The 14,901-nt window shown below is 35.8% G+C and overlaps 1 long non-coding RNA gene across 1 annotated transcript in view; it reads left to right on the forward strand.

Annotated features, from left to right (window-relative positions):
• LOC141554852 (uncharacterized) overlaps positions 1-3,399 on the forward strand; it is a 54,389-nt gene extending 50,990 nt beyond the window's left edge. Inside the window, exon 3 of the long non-coding RNA XR_012485983.1 lies at positions 3,197-3,399. This is a non-coding gene — a long non-coding RNA (uncharacterized LOC141554852). The remainder of the gene's footprint in view (positions 1-3,196) is intronic.
• The last annotated feature ends 11,502 nt before the right edge of the window (positions 3,400-14,901 follow it).

The raw sequence follows: 14,901 nt of genomic DNA on the forward strand, positions 1-14,901 counted from the left end.
ACACACAAATCAATCTCCATCAGAACAGCTATCTCTATTGGACTGATCCATTTTTTCTCATATAACTTTCATGCAAAATTCCTCAGTTATAAGGTGTGTCAATTCATTCACATTCTGGACTGCTCTATGGACTTTGAATGATTATCTTGTCCCTGAGCTTACTGTCCATGAGGGATAGATGAAATAGAGAAATAGGAAACAAACTAGAATGAGATTAAATAGGTAGATGCAGCAGAAAGTGCCATGACACCAAATGCAGAGAGATCCCTTCAGGTTAGAGAAATGGGGATGGCATGGGGGGTTGGGGCGGTGGAGAATGATCTGGAAAGATTAATGGAGGAAAAGGAATTTGCAGGATTCCTCTGTAGGATAACAAGAATGTCTTCTTTGAAACAGGTTTTAACTTCTTCTTTCTGGTCTCTGTCCAGGCTTATAAGGGAAAATATTGGCAAGCAAAGCCTCTGTCATCTTCTATAAAAGTTCTGGCTGCTTTGGCATCTCTCTTTCCCATCTGTTACACCATCAGAGCTGCTTCTGGACACTACTCTTTTTGTCAGGCATAGGAAGAGCCTTGCTTCTAAACATTTTCTTCCTTCTTTTCTTTGGAGATAATAGTATGTCATCCACTTCTCTTCTTTCTCTTGTTGGTCAGGGCTAGCTCTCCAAAATTTCAAGAATATCATTCACTAGTTTTATGTCATATAATTGGGAGTTTTTGCTGTTTTTATTTTTCAGTCATGTCTGATTCTTCATACCATTTGGGGATCTTTTGGGCTGTTACTGGAGTGGTTTGCTATTTCCTTTTGTTCATTTTACAAATGAGGAAACTGAGGCAAACAAGGCTAAGTGACTTGCCCAGGATCACACATTTATGAAGTGTCTGAGACCAAATTTGAACTTGAGAAGATGAATCTTTTTTACTCCAATCCAAGCACTCTATCAACTGTCCACCTAGCTGATGGGGATGACTGTCCCAAAAATTTTAATGAAACTTTACATTATTAAAACTATTGAACCTATTAAAGCTTAAGATTTGACTAAGACTTTTGAGACAGTCTATATATCTATATCTTTGTGTATGTGTATATATGGACATATATATATATACACACACACATATATATATATATATATATATATTTGCATGTGTAGATACACATATAATATTTCATTTTGTCTTCCCAACAACCTTCTATTGTAGGTTTAAGCATTATCATTCCCATTTTTAAAAAATGAGAAGCTGAAGTTCATAGAAGTTGCAATTTGTCCTAGCCAAGAAATGTGGGAGACAGGATTCAAACACAGAATTTCCTGTTTCCTCTCTTCTATATTGTCACAAATAAGATTGACCTTTCAGTATTAAAAGGCACCAATAAAGGAATAGAGCACTGGGTCTGGAGTCAGGAAAATATAAATTCAAATATGGCATTAGATGCTTATTTACTATGTGACCCTAGGACACTCTCTGTCCCAGTTTCCTACTTTAAGTTCTATGCATTGCACCAAAATACTCTCTATTACCTTGATTTGACCCTGTAAATTGTTGTAAGAGCTAGTCAAAAATCCCAGTAGTGAACTTCTGATTCTTCCAGTTTTTATTCTGACTGCTTATTGCTCCACCATGGGAAAAAAACTGGGGCCAGCCTCAGAACCCTTTTCTGCAGCTACTATTTCTTTGTTCCCATAGTTCATCTGACCTGGTATCCTAGCTTTGCTGAAAATGTGAGAGATGGGATGGCACTTATAAAGGCAAACATGATCTACACCAAAATGGTGCCTTAAGGAGTTGTGGTTTTATCTGTTGGTTTTTCCTTTCTTCCTAGAAGCCCTGAAAACCTTTGCCATTTGTTTACTCACAATCCTAGATTAATAACAATCAAAGTGTTCATCGATTTTACTTTTCCCTTTTTGCATTAAATTTAGACAGAGATTTATAAACTATTATAACCAGTTGAGGAGTAATGGAAATATTAAAGCCTAATAGATTCTTTATAAATCTCTTTTTCATTACTTTAAAGTGCTTTTAAATAGGAAAAATGTGGAAACTAAGCAAATTGTAGAACCAAAAAATGTTAATAGACACAGTGGAAATTTGATTCTTTCAATACAAGTTGGGACAAGTAATTTATAAATCCTTTTGGAGAAATATTTCTATATCAGAACCAAAGTCAAAGCCTCAAATCCTACTGAACCTACTATTGTCTGCCATCCCACTAGAATATCAAAATAGCATGTTAAAATCCTTAAAGGTACATGATTTAAACTGTTGTTTACATACTGCAACTTGCCTGCACCTGTGATGTTGACATTCAAAGCAGGGCTGTAGGTGTAAATATCCACTCTTGATGGATAGGGTCTGTGTGTAAGTGTGTCTGATCTGAAGATCTGAAGGCCCTTTGCCATTTTATAAAGTAAACTCATAGCTCATTCCTGCTCTAAACCTGTTATTTCTCATAAATCCTACTCTTTATTGCCAAGGAATTAACATAATCATTTCAGAACCTTTTCTTAATAATTTGATTAAGTATCATTGGCTTTGTTTCTGGTGCCCTACTTGAAACTGTTTAAATTCCTGATTATTTTATTTGTGCTCCATAAGAACAAGTAGAAATATTCACTATGATGTTGTTTTAATTCCTATAGAATTTGTGTATGTAACACCAACTACTAAACCAATAGAGAAATCCTAAATAATCCAAATGGCAATAAATATATGTACTCACATGTGTGTGTGTATACACACTTACATATACCTGTGCATACACTGCATAAATACTGTATAAATACACTGGACCAATTACATATACATGGGTGTCTATATAAACACATGTACATCTATGTAACCATTCCATATTTTAAATTTGTACATAAAAGTAGGTGTTTGAATGCAATAAAATAACATTACAGCAAGGGAAATGATTGAAATAACAAACTGAGAAACTGAAAGGACTTTTTATGGACTAATGTGAAATAAGGTCAATGAGACTAAGAAATAATTTATATAATGACAACATTATAAGAGGAAAGAAGTTTCAAAGACTTAAAAACTCTAATCAATATAGTATCAATAATAATTTCAAAAGATCAATGATGAAGCCTTCTTCATCATTTTAGCTAAGAAATGATGGCATAGAATAAGACATATTTTCAGACATGATCAGCATGTGAATTTGTTTTTGTCATTTATTTGTTACAGAAGAAGATATCTACTACAGTAGAGGAAGGAGCAGGGGGGTGGTGATGATGATGAAGGAAAAAGAAAGAAGGAAGGAAGGAAAGAGAGAGAAAGAAGAGAGAAGGAAGGAAGAAGGAAAAGAGAGAGAAAAGAAAGCTGATGGGTAATACATTTTTAAAATACCCAAAGAGCAGAATGTAATTGAAAAGAGGGCACAGAGGAGAAGCCCGGAAGCTCTGTAACTATCTTTTTAAATTTAATATACACTTTTAAAACTATATAATAAATTATATTTTCACATAAAATCCTACTTTTCTGTTCTTTGTATGTTGAAATATTTGTGTTTGTTAATATTTGTCAAGTTCATAATAAAAAGAAAGTTTAAAACAAAAACTGTTTATGTATATGCACATGTCACAACTTTATATAGGAGAGTAAATTACTAGCTATAAAAAATATGAGAGGTCTTAGCTAAACCTTTTCCTCTATTTTACAAAGGAGAAAAGTGAGACCCAGAAAGGTTAAATAACTTTCCCCGGAATACACAATTAATAAGTGACAAAGCTAGTGTTTGAGTCCAGGTTCATTTCAAGGAATTTTTCTTTCTACTTCAATACACTTCTTTCCCTTTATGTAGCAACCACAATTTGGTGAGAAATAAATTGCAACAAATGTGTTATGAATTTACAAACGAAGCCTGGTATTAGAATTAATTTATATGTTTTATTTTTTTCTCCCCTACTTCCTTTTCTCGATTTTCTCCTCAGTAAAATGAAGATACTAATAAAATAGCATTCATTTCATAGGATAGTTATAAAGATCAAATAAGATGATATATGTAAAATGTTTTGAAATTTTAAAGTATGATATAATCTGTTTTACTTCGTTCTATTTTAGTATCAAGATTTTAAATTTCCATTTCATTGTCAATTTTAAAAAACCTCTTTTTATGTTTTCTATTATGATTTCATCCAATTTCAATCATTTAAAAAAATTTATGAATCTAGTTTTTCATCAACAATTTTATAAGGTTTTGTTATATTCTAAAAAATAAAGAGTATTATTTTTTCTTTTTCTTTTTTTTTTCTTTTTCTGAGGCTGGGATTAAGTGACTTGCCCAGGGTCACACAGCTAGGAAGTGTTAAGTGTCTGAGACCAGATTTGAATTCGGGTCCTCCCGAATTCAGGGCTGGTGCTCTATCCACTGTGCCACGTAGCTGCCCCAGTAGTATTTTTTCTTAATAATATTTTATTTTCCCAAATATGTACAAAAATAGTTTTCACATTCACTTTTGCAAAAGCTTGTGTTCCAAATTTTTCTCCCTTTCTCCCCCCCTTCTCCCTCCCTAAGACAACAATCAATCATAGCCTAAGCTTGTGCAATTCTTTTAAACCTATTTCCATATTTATCATGCTACACAAGAAAAATCAGGTCAAAAGGGAAAAAACACAAGAAAAAAAAACAAAAACAAGCAAACAAATAACAACAAAATGTGAAAAAAAAAAAGGTGATCCATATTTAGTCTTCATAGTTCTCTTTCTGGATGCAGATGGAATTTTCTATCACAAGTCTATTGGAATTGCCTTGAAATACAACATTCTTGAAAAGAGCCAACTCTTCAACATTCACCTTGGCAAAACCCTGTATTTTGAATTTTAAAAGAGAGTAGTATTAAAAGATTATGTTTACACTTCAGTTTAAAATTATAAATTCAAATTTTAAAATGATCTATGAATAAAGTAATAGAAAAGCAAAGCTGTAGGGACAGCTATATGGCCAAGTAAATAGAATACCAGTTCTGAAGTCAGGAGGACCTAAGTTCGAATCAAACCTCAAACATTTAACACTTATTAGTTATGAGACCCTAGTCAAATCATTTAAGCCCAATTGCCTTACAAACAAAGAAAATCTGCTTTCAGTTTCAATTATAGCAATAGCAAAATCATTAATCCTGACTTTATTCAACAGTCAATGGTAGGTACTGGGAATATAATACCAACTGAAACAAACTCATCCTTTAGGAGATTTTCATGCTCTGAATCTGTAGTTTGGCTGATTTCACAATGTGGGTACTCCCTTCAACATTTCAGATCACAACCTATAAATGTTGGCTATGCAAATCCATGTCCATTTCTGATGTTTCTATGACATTTTTATGGCTTTAAAGAAGCATGGTAGCAGTCCATTGTTCATCATAGTTTAGTGTCTTTTTTTTTTCCTGACTTGGATGTCTCTAATTGAATTCTTTACACAATTTCTACTGCATAATTCCTCATTTGTATATGTCAAAACATGTTTACATCCATAACATGTCTCTCCATTGCCTTTTGAGTGATCTTCAACTTTATTATATATCCACATACAAACTCATACACATATAAATAATGAAACACATACACATTTTCCAATGTGATCTTATAGATTGCCAACTATAAGGAATGGTCCCCAAAATCTTGCTTCCTAGTGGCCTTGGAAGGTCATAATCTAGTTAGTAGACCATTATCCTATATAAAGAGTCAGCCAGTAGAAGTCTACTTTATATGGCCTCTTCAGGCACTTTATTCCTTGGAGAGCTATGGAAATGGATTAAGGTAAGAGGTCCCTAACTGAAATGAACATTTTAATGTTCTTCTCTGCTAATCCATTTTTACAGCATCAATCAATCTGTTTCAATAACAGAAAATTGAATTTCCTGAGTCCAAAATGATTATTGGGGATATATATTTTAGCAATGTCATTCATTAAAGAAACAATTTAGCCACTTCCCTGTTATTCAAGTTTAGTTGTACCTAGTTCTACATTTCAAGATATTTTATCTAGTGATTTTTAAAGAATGATCATAGAAAAGAAATGTCTAACTACTTAACTGCCCTGACATAGTTGAATGGAGATAGGATGGAAGTAGTCTTGCAAAGAACTAGGTGAAGACTTCCCAGGACAGTAAACTATCAATAAATGTCATTAGATGCTCCCAAGGGATCACTTGAACAAGGTGTTCTGGCTTTCCCCTGTTCTCATCATTGGTCTTCATCACTACTGCCAATTTCTGATTCACACTGCTCATTTGGGGCTGTCGCCAGTGAGTATTTGACTTCACCTTGACTCAACAGTTTGGGTAGCCCTCCAGATCACCTAGGCAGAAGTTGTGGAAAGCAGTTGGACTGTCAAGTCAGACTCACTCAAGTGTTCAGGTGTTTCTTCAGAACTTATATGAGCTTAACCTCTCTTTTACTTAAAATTTCTTCATCTGCAACATAGGAATAGCACCTACCTCACAAGACTGTTGTGAGGATCAGGTAAGATAACATGTATAAAGAGCTTTGCAAACCTTAAAGTGATAGATTAAATATATGTGTGTGTAATATGTATAATTTCAATATATGCGTATGTACATATACCCATCTTTTTAATATATATGTCAGTTTGGACATGTCCATTTTAGTATACATCTCATAATGTATATTTAATGTATATGTTAGTGTGGGGTCCCGATTGGTGAAAGCCATAAAAAGAATTTTAGGGATGGAATGTGGGTCCCTATGGGGGAAAAGTCGTATCAAAGGGCTGAAAATCTTTACAAGGACACAATGTTCAGCAAATAAGCTTGAGTGTGTGTGTAGGAACTTTCTCAAACTGATTAGCACAGAGCCTTGAATGCCTGAACATCAAACTACTTGTACTAGCCATGCACTCCAGTTCTGGAACCAGGTCCAGTTCCCAAGCAAATAAATCAAAACATTAGCCAAATCTCAATATTATATGCAGTAGCACTACAGCTCCTCCTTTTATCTGATTTCTATAATTACCATGGGATTTTGGGGGGATCCATTGAATAGTCTGCCTACTGCAGACTATATGGCATGGATCAGAGTTCTATTGAATCATCTGTCATCCACTCCAGACAGCCCTGAGGTAAGCAATTCAAATAATTATTAAAGGACATAATCATACTGGAGCTCCTGGCATTTTTCTTTGGTATCAATTTAACCCACTGATGGAGGGGTGCCCCTTGGTCTGAGAATAGGGGGGAGGCTCAGAGTTTCCTTGGTTGAAGAACCTACAGTCAGTTGGCATTGTCAGTTTTTATGTATATATTAGTTTAAGATATATGTGTATGCATGAATATATGTATATCCATGTTTATATATAATTTATATTTAAAATATAAAAGTTTAAAAATAATTTATAAACAAAATAATAGAAAAATAAGTCTGCTTTCAACTTCAATAGCAGCAGCAACAAAGATATTAAATATTTACTATTTTCAGTACACAGTGCTGGCTACTAAGGATACAAAAACAACTGAATCCCATACACATATACAACACATGCACATATATACATATATATGCCTAAGTATATTAGTCTTTTGTGTAAATGTGCATGTATATTACATATACATATAATGGCTATATCACATATATTATATATGGATGTGGTGATTAAAATTATTTTAGACAAAAAACTTGGGGGTAAAGTATAATTAATTTTATCCAAAACAGCCAGCAGATGCTTGACAAAAAAACGCTCCTTATCCTCTCTTTCCATCAAAGAGACCACATGGCTCTTTTTTTAGGTTTATATGCCTTTGGACAAGAAGCATTCCATCAAACAGCAATCAACTCTAATTAGTTAACAGTTTAAAGAGGGGTGAACTTACAAAAAAAGAGGGTTTACTCTAATATGGAGCTAAGAATGACATCCTTGAGCAGAGAGATTATCATTATATACAGAACACCTCCAGTCTCTTGGGAAGTTTATACAAAAGGGTCTGTCTCCATACAAGCTAGATTAAATAGAATTCACCTTAGACTAGAGATTCCTTGTATTGTTGGATGGTTCAGAGAGAAGGCAAGGTTAGCTCAGCCTTCAGAAGCTGAGTTTTGGAAATAAGGATAGAGAAAATGGAGAGAACTCTGAATCTCCCCAAATCACTGGCTATTAAAAATCATTTTCAGTTGTATGTGGACATATATGCATGCATGTGTGTGTGTGTGTGTGTGTGTGTGTGTATGCTGTCACACAGCTAGCACTGTGACCTCAAAAATATTTTCTACCTCCAGACCAGGTAATCACTCTCAATCATAGGCACAAGTCAATTCCAATCCATAGCAGACAGGCACGCAAATGAAAACACCTTGTTCTGCCAACATAATGAAAGACATACTCCAGCTAAGGAGACAGGCTTCCATAAACCTCAAGAAATCATTTTATTACTGTGATCTAATCCAGAAACCTTCCTCATTTCCAAACTATTGAAAACTTTTAGCCATTTCAATGGAATTTGAGAGAAAGCAAGTTTCCTAAAATTGCAAGAATAAAGTTTGAGCATAGGTATTTGTTTGCTTAATTTATAGAAGAAAGAATATCACTTATATGATGTGCAATTTAGCTTTCTCAATGATTCCTTCCTAAGTCTTTTAAGTTGTTCTGAAAGATTTAGATTAAGGGAAGAAGAAGGAAGAATGAAAAGGGAAAGTAGAAGAAAGATAAGAGCCATACTTTTCCTTAGAATTTAACCCTTCAAGAGTTCCAAGAGTTGCAAAGTGTGGATCCTTCTTCCACCAGTGAATATCATAACTATCCCAAGTCTTAGTAAAACGCTCCATGAGTGACTTTTGCCAAAAGAATTTATCATCTGGAATGACAAATTTCTTAGAACATGAGTTGTTAATCGGAGGTCCTTGGACCCACAAATCAATAGATTTCTGGAGTATTTTGAACTTGATTGGAGGAAAAAATACATGTTGGTTTTCACTAAGCTCTAATTGGAATTTATTATTTCCTTCAACTATTTAAAAAATTGTCCTAAAGAGGTAAAGACTTCTACAGACTGCCAAAGGAAGCCATCATACACATACACTCACAGAGTCAAACACACATACACTAAAAACTTCATATTAAAATTGTATCTCCTTGAAGGCCAGGTTTTTTATTTTTTATTATTTTTTTTATCCCTAGATCTTAGCTCCATGCCTAGCACATACTGAAGATTCAACAAATTTTTCCTGATTGATAGATTGGCCAAACTACTGGCTCTCTGACCATGGCAAAACTGGCCCTCGGTCATGTTTGAGCTGCTTTTGAGAGGAAGAGAGAAAATAGACAACCAGCCCAGCATGGTCAAGCTTGCATCTGGTACTGTAGCAGGCTATCCTGGAATCACAATACATTAGGATATTTGGTCTCTTTAGAGTATGAAGAGAATAAAGACTTTTCACCTTGGTTGGAACCAGAAGTTTCCTCTTTGCTGACACAGCCTTTGAAAATCCTGGATCATATCCCCTAAATTATAAGAAAGAGGAAACCAAGGAAAAGTTTGTTTTTCTCCTTGGAAGAGTTTGTTTCTATAGTCTTCCATTTTATAAGATTCACAACAATGAAGAAAAAACAAAGTGGAACAAGAGGAAGAGAAATAATTTGATGTTTTTTCCATAAATTATAAGAAAATATAAAAAAGCAATGAATCACAAAAATGGATAGAAACATCAAATGGGATCTTCCATAACGCACATATGGCAAGGTTTTGAAGTGGTGATCTCAGTGATTACAGATAAGAATATGGAATAGAAAGTAAGGAGACTTGGTAATTAGTTCCATATTGGCTTCTTCCTCCCTATATGTCAATCCATCAATCAATCAATTAACAAACTTTTATTAGGCACTTACTATGGAAGGAAATTCTGTTGATAACCCCTTCCATCCCTTATCTCTCTTTAGGAAACCATTCAAGTCCTATCTACCTCTACTTTCCAACTAATAAATATAATAAATGCCTATTACCTGATACTTCAAAGGTTTTTATCAAGATTGATGAGTTTATAATATTTTGGAGAAGGTAAAAAACTTTTATTTTTAAAAAGTCTTTATGGCCTTTTTTGTTTTTATATTATAAACATTTACAAATTATCCCCACTCAGTGCTATTGTTCTTTAGTCATGTCTGATTCTTCATGTCCCTGTTGACCATACTGTCTGTAGGATTTTCTTGGCAAAGACACTGGAGTGGTCTAAACAGTGGACTAAAACAAACTTTTGGAACTTAAGTGACTTGCTCAGACCCACAGAAGTAGTCAGTGTCAGAGGCTACATTTAGACTCAGCTCTTCCTCACTCCAGGCCCAAGCTCTATCTGCTGAACCATCTAGGTGCCTTAGTGGTCTTTATTTCTACAAAAAAATTAGTTTGTAATTAAGTTCTTGTGTGTTAAAAAGAAGTTGATGCTAGAACTAAAGGTGATACTATAAAAATTTCTTGACCAATTTTATGTAAATAGCAAAAACTGTAAATATGATTATAGTCACCAAAAGCTTAAACTTGCCAAAGGGTTATAGTGAGTGAGGTAGACCTAGGCAAAAATGGGCTTTAATCTAACTCAAGTGCCTACAACCCTTATCTTAAAGAAAGTTACAAACCATAGTAGAGATGTTCTAGGTACTCATTCCTGGTTATCTGGAACTGAGATAAACTGAAAATAGGCGAAAGAGGAAAAAAAATAGCAGCAAGTCAATAACTAAGAGTATTATAGTAAGGAATGACAACAGTATGAGGCTTGAAAGATGAGAGAAGACTTCAAGGTTCAAGACTTAAAGTTGTGACTTAAGGTCTGGAAAGAAGGTTAAGCTATGCAGAAGAGTTGGAGAAGTTGATTTTAAGTGGGGACAACCATAATTTTACATTGATTCTACAGCTAATTACAATGTGTTTGCTAGAGTAACAAAGTTCTATTATTCATCATTTTAGGAGATTGAAATGATAATGGAGTAACTCAGATTCATTCTTTAAAATGACAAAAACACCTCTAAAAATTTGTTTTTAGTTAGTGTGATAAGATGCAGTATAAATCCTTGATTAGTTACCAAAGCAAAATAAAACTCTTACTGTGAGACAATAAAGATGTTCTTCTTGCCCTCAGACAGTATTTTCCAAGACTTGAAAAGGAAAAATCTTTGAAAAATATATACTTTTTTTGTAATATTCACAATTACTTCTCCAATCATCATTATGCTATCATTTGGCCACTGCTCAGATCATTCTCTGCACTGCATAGACACTCCCTCCTGCAAGTCCCAGAAACTTTTGCCCCAGGTGAAAATAATTCCTAACTACCACCTCAGTGATGGGAGTGTACAATATGGCCAGTCAAAGGCTCACCCCACAGGAAAATGACTAAGAAGGCAATAAAGAAAGCTCATAAGCTCTTGCTCATTATTTTTCTTCAGTCATGCCTGATTCTTCATAACTCCATTTGGGGTTTCCTTGGCAAAGATTGTCATGATTTGCCATTTCCTTCTCCAGTTCATTTTACAGATGAGGAAACTGAGGCAAGGTTAAGTAACTTGCTACTAATTATCTGAGGCTGTATTTGACCTGAGGTTTTCCTAACTCCAGGACTTGCAATCTATCTACTGTACTACTTATTCATAAATTATCTATCTTCATGTTAATGGTCTTCCAGTGCTTGTGGGGATTGAAGATAGTTCATACTAGATCATCTTCATCTTCAGATCATTTAGTACCCAATGACCTCCTGTTTCCTAGGTGTGTCCCTGTGATATAGTAGAAAGATCAATGGAAGTGGAGTCTACAGAGGTGGATTCAAATGCAATGTATTACCTGTGTGACTTTGGATAACGCATTCCATTTCTCTGGATCTCAGTTTGCCCAATTGTAAAATGAGAAGCTTGGACTAAATGGCCTCTGAGATTCCCTCTAGCTCTAGATCTCTGATCTCCAGAAAAGTAGGTTTCCATTTCCAGGGATCTGCTCATTTGTACTTCTTTTGAAGATTGAGGAGATCAAGAAGAGGAGCAAGTGAATACTTTAGTCTCAGTTGCTAATCTCTCTGGGCAACTCGGTGGTACAGAAGATAAAATGCCAGAACTGGAGTCAGAATTCTTCTCTCTGTGAGTTCAAATATGGCTTCAGACATTGACTGATTCTGAGCAAGTCCCTGTTTTTCTCAGCTTCTTCATCTGTAAAACATGCTGAAGGAAAAAATGTGAAACCACGCTAATATCTTTGCTAAGAAAATCCCATCTAAATGATATCAGGAAGAGTCTCAGATATAACTGAAGCACAACAAAGCTAACTTTTTTCCCTAGCTAAGGCAGGTATTTAACAGTTCTAAAGCCCAATCTACTGGGAAAATGTGTGTGTGTGTGTGTGTGTGTGTGTCTGTGTGTCTGTGTGTCTGTGTGTCTGTGTGTCTGTGTGTCTGTGTCTGTGTCTGTCTGTGTCTGTGTCTGTGTGAAGGGCTAGAAATCTGTCACATTGGAAGGATATTAAACCTATCCTGAAAAAGTTGCCCAGGAATACACACTAGTGTGAGAAAGCAATTAAGTTGGTCCTTAAAAATAAAAGAGGTTGACTAGAGACAAGTTCAATATTGTGCATATAAAACAAACAAACAGAGTCCCAAGATAATAAGACTTCAGCATTGGTAAGAGAAAGGAGCAAAGGAAGACCAATGTTTATGATCTCTGGTGATGAATTTGGCAGGCTAATCACTTTATCCAAACCTCTTTGTTCAGAGCCAGATTAAATCATAAATGCTTTCAAATCCCCCCCTCCTTGCCCACAAATATGGAAACCTGAATTTTGGCTGCCTTCCCAGGCTACCAGAGTTGCATACATCACTGCTCTCTTCCATTACTCAGGCAACAATGAAAGATGCTTCCATGCTCTTGGTTATGAGAATATCAGGGTACAGCTTTAGTGCCTCACAAATGATGAGTGTGCCATCTCTGATCACATATTTTTTAATGCAATGAGAGCACACTGTTAACAGAATGCTGTGTGTGTGTGTGTGTGTGTGTGTATTTTTCCCCAGCATCTCTGCTGTTCACCAGCTGTTAGAATCATGTTGCAGTTGTGACTTCTTTAAAGTACCTCCTGTGAAGCAGATTACTTTAATTGCTTGTTTGTGGAACATTCAGACAGAGACAGAATATGCTGCAACAATTACCAATAGGTAGAGGATGATATTTTACGTTGCCTTGTTATTCCATTAATTTGGTTCTTCCTGCCTTGAAGCAGAGCACATTTGCAGTCAGGGAAGCAGAGATGTTCAGTCCAGCAAAAAGGCCATGTATTGGTTTGGAAATGAGTCATACTTAGTTTTTAAAGGATTGTTGTTGTTGAGATATTTGAGTCATGTCTGACTCTTTGTGACCCAATTTGGGTTTTGGGTTTTTTTTTTGTTGTTGTTTGGTTTTTTTCTGGCAAAGACTCTAGAGTGATTTGCCATTTCCTTCTCTAGCTTATTTTTTAGATGAGGAAACCGAGGCAAATATGTAAAGTGACTTGCCCAAAGTTAAATAGCTAGTAAGTGTCTAAAACTAGATTTGGATTCAGAAAGATGAGCTTTCCTGAGTCCAAACCCAACACTCTACTCACTGTGCCACTTAGCTGCCCCAAAACACAGGTCATGTTTTCACCTGACATTTAATGGGATAACGCTTCAAAGATGATCTTGAAGAAAATGGTAACAGCAGAATTGTCAGTAGAGAAGGCTTCCTCCATAGTTTGATGGATCATAGGGTCATAGAATAAAGATAAAAAGGACTTCATAGGATTATAAATCTAGAGATGGAAGGGATCTTGGAGACCCTCCAATTCACTCCAAGGGAAGGAAAGAAGACAGGAAGGAAGGAAGGAAGGAAGGAAGGAAGGAAGGAAGGAAGGAAGGAAGGAAGGAAGGAAGGAAGGAAGGAAGGAAGGAAGGAAGGAAGGAAGGAAGGAAGTTAGGAAGGAAGGAAGGAAGGAAGGAAGGAAGGAAGGAAGGAAGGAAGGAAGGAAGGAAGGAAGGAAGGAAGGAAGGAAGGAAGGAAGGAAGGAAGGAAGGAAGGAAGGAAGGAAGGAAGGAAGGAAGTTAGGAAGGAAGGAAGGAAGGAAGGAAGGAAGGAAGGAAGGAAGGAAGGAAGGAAGGAAGGAAGGAAGGAAGGAAGGAAGGAAGGGAGGGAGAAAAAAGGGAAGGTTAGAGTTGGGTTGAGTAATTTGTTCCTACATTATACATTAAGGATAAGAGACCATGCCAGGACAATAACCATTGAGAAGATTGGAAACATGATGACTGTCTTCAGGTATTTTAAGGACTATCACAGGGAATAGGTTATATTTTTGCTCTGCTTGGCTCCCAGAAGGCAGAGTTCTTTCAAAGGTGGAAATTGTAGAGAGCTAAGAATTTCATAATGATTAGAACTGTCCAAAAGTGGAATAGGCTGTGTCTGGAGGTAATCGAGTTCCCCATTGCTTTGTAATGTAGAGGAGGCTAGATGAATATTACTTAGAGATTTATTCCGTAATTATGGGTGGGATGAGATCACCCACCTGTAGAGGGTCACAAACAATAAGGGAACCCTGGGTAAGGTATAAGCCCTGTCAGCCCAGAGTGAACTTGCTGACAATGTCTGGTTCGGCTCCCCATCTCCCCTAAGGGCTCTCGGCCTTCCAGAGAAGTCAGGGGGCGGTGACAACCTGTGTTGTGATTGATGCAGAGATACCAGGTGGCAAACTATGTACAATAGCAAGTTGTTTATGTGGTCCTACGTGTGCGGTATATACTTAGCACATGCCCACTGTTTTTGTTAAATAAGGGTATGAGGGTATAAAGGGGGGAAAACCCTTGAAATAAACAGACTCCATTTTCCTACCATCCTCAGGAGTCCCACCTCATCATTTCTCCACTAGGAAGGTATATTTTAATCACTCTAGCATGGGGGTTCT

This window comes from Sminthopsis crassicaudata, chromosome 1 (assembly GCF_048593235.1).
Source record: "Sminthopsis crassicaudata isolate SCR6 chromosome 1, ASM4859323v1, whole genome shotgun sequence".
In the NCBI taxonomy this organism is placed as follows: domain Eukaryota; kingdom Metazoa; phylum Chordata; class Mammalia; order Dasyuromorphia; family Dasyuridae; genus Sminthopsis; species Sminthopsis crassicaudata.